The 7,643-nt window shown below is 42.4% G+C and overlaps 1 protein-coding gene across 4 annotated transcripts in view; it reads left to right on the top strand.

The window, feature by feature from the left end:
• The first annotated feature begins 734 nt into the window (after positions 1-734).
• The window catches only part of ptp4a2b (protein tyrosine phosphatase 4A2b), a 98,400-nt gene continuing 91,491 nt past the window's right edge, over positions 735-7,643 (top strand). For 2 of the 4 annotated variants that reach the window (XM_084313226.1, XM_084313225.1), the window contains exon 1: positions 779-875. The gene's annotated coding sequence lies outside the window, so the exon portion shown is untranslated. Of the gene's footprint in view, positions 876-7,643 lie in introns of all 4 variants that reach the window. The other 2 variants (XM_084313223.1, XM_084313224.1) reach the window with 2 other exon arrangements.

Raw genomic sequence — 7,643 nt, 5'->3', positions numbered from 1 at the left:
GACCCACAATGCAACACAACAACTTCAAAGTAAAATGCATCACATACAAAACGAAATAAAATATAAATAGCCATGGCTGTGTCCCAAGTTTAACATAATTTAATTATAATAAAGTATTTGTTAACACTGTTACATACACACACACACACGCGCGCACACACACACACACACACACACACACACACACACACACACACACACACACACACACACACACACACACACACACACACACACACACACACACACACACACACACCTATGCAGACATGACTAATTACAAAAAAAAGTGTGCTTGAGGCTTTGACAAACACATTGGTAAAACAAGAATTTGACCGACAAACTATGTGCTCAAATCCAGTAAGGAACGACTGCATTTGAGCAAATTCCAAATGAGCAAAGGTCACCCTCCTCGTGCATGACTCATCATCATCAGATGACACCACTGGATGACACCAGACAGACACACGATTAGGTTCCTTACTAGTTACTACCAATGAGACTTGAATGTTGTGAATGTAGAGATGCGATCGTTATGGCAATAAAACTAGCGACTCTGATTCCCCCTGGGGCGTTGCTGCCATAGACTGTGACTGTGACCATTTGTTATTCAAAATAAGTTATTTTCTAGGAATTGAATATAATCTATTCCCCAGTCGGACTTTCCCTGGGTCCCAGTGACGCGGCCCAGTGACGCGCGACTAGACCAGTGGCTACAGACTCCTCCCCAACAACAGTTCAGCTCCTCGCCGCCTCACTGAGCACCGCCGCGGCCACAGTGAAGAACAAAAAGAGGCGACGTGACAGCGCTTTCTGCTCTCTCCCTCCACTTTCTCCGGGATAGTCACGGGATTTCAATGTTCAGCCTGCTCTTTGTAAGTACATAGCGAACCAGACTTGACACAAGTTGTACCTATTATTCCGTCGCTTGGTCTTTAATACAATAATTGCCAGACGACGGATACCACGCCAAGAATGAGAAGTTAGCTATAGCTAACGGCTAATGTGAGATAGCTGGCTTAGCCAGTGTGAGCTAGCTTAACGTTGTTACCTCATCAGGCAGCACAACACGACACAGTACAAGAGGCTAAGGAAGCTAGGTTAGCTTGGAGGAAATAAAACGACATTGGTGGCTTCTAGCTAAAGCGTGGGAGTTATTTTGGACAGTTAACATAATTGTATCTCTAGTCAAGTGACATGTGGATGTAAAGCTGAACCAGCGTTCTGAGGTTGGCTGTCATTAGCTTAGCACGCTAACCTTGGGCTACTAGCGACGAAGTGACTATAGGCATATAGTGGTGGGAGTTGGGCTAACTGTTGGCCAGCTAACGTGTCTTATAGCTAACAAGTTGGTCAACACTGTGTTCAGACAATTTCAAAAATACATTGATCGGCTGGTGCAGTATCGATATATGTTGATCATGTCGCTCTGCTAGCTGCTGCTAAAGTGACTGTTGATGTTTGATGCCACTACTGGGTGTTGTAGCTACAATACGACGCTGCTAGCACAACATTTAGTTCGCTCATTAACGTTACTTACAGCAGGAAACGTGATCTGTTAGCTAGCATTGTATTAAATGTACTGGGACACCAGCGATTACATGAGCTAACGCTGTTCGTGACATTTAGATCCTTGTGGAAGTATTCCGTCTGTGTTTATGATCAATGTTCCGTGTGTCCAGACGTATAGCTGGGTTAGATAACACAGCTAGCAAACAACCAGCGAGCTATATCTCTGCCTTCTTCCGCCCATTGTGGAAACCATCTGACCCAGCAGCATGGTTGACCCATTTATTTTCAAGCCATATATCTATGCTTTATATACAAGAGACGTAGTGCCAGACACTCGACATTACAGTCTGAAATTGAATAGGAACACTACACTTATGTATTAAACGGATGCTTTCTTTAGCCTAATGTGAGCTTGTTTATGTGGCAGAGCAACTTCTTCCAGATAGGGGCATTTTGTTTTAATTGCCAGCACTGGAGTTAGGTGGCTATATAATTTGGCCCTATCTGGTTTCCCCAAAACAGAATACACAGCCACTTATAACCATGTGTGGGTTGAGGTGAAATTGAGGAAATGCGTTTGGGAAGGAAGTTGAAGTTGACAGCAGCTGCTGTGACGGTCACAGACAACAACAGCACACAGCCCACTGCATCCCAGTTTGCATTTTATGACCTTCAGATGATATTTCAATCCGTCTCCTCCTTGGGTAATAGCTAATTTCTATTGGGGGGGGGGGGGGGGGACTAAGGTAAATGAATAGCTTTTGAACACACCTACATCAGTGGGCGGATGAGTCAAAGAGTAACTGGTGTAACGTGAGAATTAATTGTACATTCCTGTTTATGAGTCACAGCAAGGTGACCCAATTTGCCACACACGTGCAGTGTAGAATAAGCCTAGCAATAGACAGGTTTTCACCGCCATGGATAAACTGGTGTGTAGAGTAACGTGTGTTGAACTGTAGTGATTAGCCTCTCTAGTTAACCAATTAGATGAACACAACACAAGTGGTCTATAATAGGCAGGCCTGACTGTACAGATTGCTTGTGGCAGTGTTACAGATTTAAAAGCTCAGTAAAACCTTGCAGCGTGAAGACATGTTGTATTGGAATTAGGGCTGCAAAAAAGGGTTGTAAACGTTCCTCATTTTCCATGGGAAGTTGAAGCTTGGGACTTTTTAGAAAATCTTAGCTTATCTTGATTTTTTTTTGGTCTATAGTAAGGCAATACTAGGTCATGTTTTGTTTAAAATATCCACATTTAATGGAAATTGAATTGCAACCTTGCACTGTGCAGTGCACTCCGCCGTACAGATAATTGTCGTACTGTATTGTACCCATTCTGCAATCTGTTAATACAGTTTTCAATCAATCATCCAATTTAATGGAAATTCATTAGAATTACAATTTACAACCCTCTTCCTGCAAAGTGCATTCGCCCATCACATGTGCAGAGTGATCTCCCATCACATGTGCAGAGTGATCTTCCATTGCATGTGCAAAGCGATCTTCCATCGCATGTGCATAGCGTCCTTCCATCGCGTGTGCAGAGCAATGTTCCATCACATGATGTACAGATGATTCTTAGCATCTTGCATGCTAATACAGTCCTATATTTCTGAGGATGTAACAAGCTTAATTTTAACTTGGCGTGCATATAGTGGTATCGTATTAACCTAGACACATTGCAGAATCTGCATATACCAAACATATAATACTTAAGTTACCTGTAAAGGGGCTAAATATTAGTGATCGACCAATATGGATTTTTCCGGCCAGGTACCTATTATTGGTAATCAAGGAGGCAATATTTGAGGCCGATATTCAGTTGCAGTAAATGTGAAATGTTTTGTTCCAAAGTACACAGTAAACACAAACCTGCCTTTAAATGAACATGTGTTTAGTAAAATAAATGAACAATGTTTCCTGCATACTCTTTTGCTCCTAGCATTGAACAGGAACGTGCAACAGACTGCACAATACAATGGCAGGTCAAACTAGTCCAGATGCCTGGTGCAGACACTACACTACCAATGTGACTTGCTCTTAAATACGTTATGAAACATTAACAAGAGACATGACAATGGAGCACGGCGGGAGAGGGGATTAAAAGAGGGGTGAAACACTGAAATTAGGGAAATGATGCCCAGGCATCTACATTTGAAAGCCATCGTAGCAGTGAAAATCCTGTTCTCAGTTTGAATTGACCACCTGTTGAGTTCATGTCGGACAGAGAGGGTAAACCTCAAAAGTAGATTTATTTTTTTGGGTTTGGCACAGTCGAGGAGAGTTTAGTCGGCTGCTAACATTAAGCCTTAAGGTGTCAGTTCATTTGTGTGTTGAGAAATATATGCTTGCCTTGGGATAAATATTGTTTAACGTTATATCTACAGGCAGCGGTATTCATGGTGTGTGTATGAGCGAGGGGGAGACGAGTGAGTTGTGATCTTTGGTGTGCTCTTCTTACCAACTACAGAGTGAGTTTTGCAACTTTGGCATGCTCCTCTTTCTTTGGAAATAATTCTCTTTGAGATATTGTGTCAATCGAGTGAAGGTAAATTATTCCATGCTGCTTCACTGAGCTTCAGACTTTTCCACATCTCTTTCACTCATGGTCCAGAGAAGAGTGTTGTTTGGCGTCATTCTCAACATTTCAACTAATCTGATAACTAATGCTGCGGGCGGGGCATCGATTTGGACTGTGCCACAAAGAGTGGTGGGTGCGTCGGCCATGCTGTGTCACTGTAGCGTGTATTTGTAACATAAAAAAATTACTTTATTGACCAGTCGAATAATAATAATAAAGTCTAGCCCTCTGGCAGAGCTACTAGAGCTTACATATCAAAAGAATAACAGAACTGCCCCTATACAGATAGGGTCGTCGCAATATATGCAGTATTCCTCTTTACAACCTGCAACAAGGCAGGCATGTCTGGACATGCAAAAATAACATCTAAATGCAAGTTCAATGGAGCACAATGTCGAGATATTTTTCAGATATTTCTGCTTAATTGAGAGATTAATTGGACTGGAAAGGCCTCATTCTTCTTAACAAAATGAGATACAGCACTCCATGGTTTGATAGAAATGTGACCAAACGGCTGTTCTAACCATAAATTATTAGGGATGCACCGAATGGGAAATTTAGGGATGCACCGAATGGGAAATTCTTGGCCGATACCGAAAATAGGAAACAGTTGGCCGAATGCCAAAAGGCAGAAAATTATTAATATAAAATATATATATAATGTATTTTTTTCCAGCTACATGATTATGGCAAAACTTTACTTAAATAATATTAATAATCACTATTATGGGCCCATAAAACATTTATTCAGCACTTTTGAATGCATACATTAATTCCAGACTGACTATATTGTACAATTTAAACATTTTCTCTTTGCATACAACAAAATGTGCATTAAAGTCAAGTGCATTTTCTTTTCTCTGTAGGATAACTACAACAAAGTGCATTCAGAACAAAGCCAAGGTGCTTTAAAACTGCATAAAGACACACACAAGAGGGATAATAGCTTATAGCAGACTTAATGATGTTACTGTAATGGCTACTGTCATAATTCATGGAATTATGGAAGGACAGTTGTATTTACTACATCTCCCATGACTCTTAGCGGGGGATGACGTAGCTTACGAGAGACGAGTGAAAGAGGACCGGAAGCGTTGTTAGCTAGCTTAACGCAAACGTTAGTTTAAAAGGTTTGAACCGCAACGGGCATATAGTAGGACTGGGCGATATAACGATAACGATAATTATCGATATATTTTAATCGACAGCAAAAAAAATAGAATTTGTCTTTTTTTTTTTTTCTGACCTGCAACATGGCATTTTAAAAACCAGAGACAGTGCCTGCAACTTAAAGTAATGGCTTTGCTTGTCCAAATGACAATACTGACCAAATTGAGATTTATTTTTCTTTTATTTTGTTTGCTTTCTAATTTAAAATACAGTTTGAAACCGTCTGTACACAGCAGGCCACGTGAGTGGATCGGCGCGGCCCAGAAATCCGCTCTTCGCTCTTTAAAGCTTGGTCCGCTCCGCTAATCGATCATGTTGACCCCGCCCCCAAGTCGCTCTCCGCTCGCTCCCCGCTCACCTTGAATCGAGCCCCGCGCCAGATCGCTCGGCAGATTTTTTTTTTTTGGAGCATGGTGTAAATCAGCTCAAACTACAACAGTCTACACCCCCTGGGCCCCTTAACAATTGTTTGTATTGAGCCGCATTGTAATTGTACCCATTCTGCAATGTTAAATAACGTTGTTTATCCATCCACTAGCTCTATTAAGCGATGATAGGCTAGCCGAGCCACAATGCTATGGTCGCTGCCATTAACGTTAGCATGTAAGCTAACGTCAACAACAATGGCGTCGATACGTTTTCTAACAGGAGTGAGTGTGGGCGTCTCTACAGTGACAAAGCCTGAACCGGATATCACAGGTTCACCCTTCTCATTGGTTGAAAATGGCCTTCATGTTTGTACATCGCCATCTGTTGCTTTGGCATTGTACTGCATGTATATTACATCAACAGTGTTAAACCACTGTGAGCGACCTGGAGTGGATTGGAGCGGAGGAGAACTCTCGCTCCGGACGTCGCGCCGACCCATTTTAAAACCCACTCCTCGCTCACGTCAAAACCGCCCGCTCCGCGCCCCGCGCCGCTCACGCTCCGATCCGCTCACATGGCCTGGTACACAGTAGGCTGTGTGCTAGCAGAGCTAGTCTCCAGTCACGAGTCACGGTGCACATGTGCGGTGGTTTGTCCAAAAAGCGCCAAAAGATAAAGAATCTAGCCGAGCCAGAACTGTTCAACTCCCCTGGAGCCACAGCCAGCAGAGAAGCCGGTTTACTTTAGCTTTCAAACCAGCTGCAGCCTGAGAACTGGAGTGTGAGGGGATGTAACACGAAAGATGGCGGCAACGACAAAGAATTGCTGCAAAAAAAATATCTGTTTATATAAAAACAAATATATATATATTTTTTATATATTCGATTTTTTGTTGTATCGATTTGTTTTTATTGTTATCGTTATTGCGATATAATTTTTGGCCATATCGCCCAGCCCTAGCATATAGTAATGGCGAGGATATAAAGCATGTTAAAGACGCATTTATTGGATGCGTTGCTTGCAGAGTTTCATAGAAACAGCGCGACTCCCAAGAGGAGTCAGTTATCACAGGCTGTAGAACGCAGGAAGAGCTGCCAAGCTGCTCACGTTATACGTTGCGCAAAGTCTGTACCCGCGTTTTGATTACGTCATCACAACAACACTTTAGGTTACGAACGTTACGTAACCCTGTTCTTTGACATTCAGTGATATATTTTCGGTGCTAAAACCCTTTCGGCCGAAAATGCCCTTTTAACCATTTTCGGCCGATAATTTTCGGTGGCCGAATATTCGGTGCATCCCTATAAATTATTGTGATTCTTGCTGCAAACTATTTAGAAATGCTCTCAAGAATTATCCATGCACTGTGTAGTCTATATGTTATTCTATGAAGATTTCAAGGGGGAAACACAAGTAGGCTTACGTCTGTATGTCAAGAGGGATGTGACTGTTTGCATCCTTCCACTGTTCCAGCAGCTACAGCATGTTCATATTCTGCCATGTCTGCCTGATGTGAATTTCAGACCTGTAGTGCCAGTCTGAAATCTATTGCCAACCATGTAGGCCTATGTGAAGACGGATGTGTGCAGGGACCGAAACTAAAGCCCGCCGCCCGCACCTTTGGCGCATGACACTTAGAGGGCTGCCCGCCGTGTGGCGTGTAGACGTGTAGTTCATAACTTCATAACGATACTCTTGTGCGAGTACAGATTATAGCCGCTCGTCTTTTTTTTCTCCGCCGCGAGATCGTTAAAAAACTACAAGTCCCACATCGCACTAGGTCCAATCACAGTAGAGTGACGTGACTGATTTCATGAGAAAAAAAGCAAATGACCAATCGGAAGCTATCATTTGGCTTGTTTACTTCCATCTGCTCTAGTCTATATCGGACCTCCAAGAGTTCGTTACTGTTTAAACAATGACCCAGTCAACTATTCACTTTTAGTTTAATACATGACGAGGCATTGTCTAACGGTATCTAGCTGGCTAGCTACTGATAGCTGCTGAT

Source organism: Notolepis coatsorum, assembly GCF_963971535.1.
Source record: "Notolepis coatsorum genome assembly, chromosome: 4".
In the NCBI taxonomy this organism is placed as follows: Eukaryota; Metazoa; Chordata; class Actinopteri; order Aulopiformes; family Paralepididae; genus Notolepis; species Notolepis coatsorum.
The sequence above is the reverse complement of the archived record's forward strand: the minus strand, read 5'-3'. Positions and strand labels throughout refer to the sequence as shown.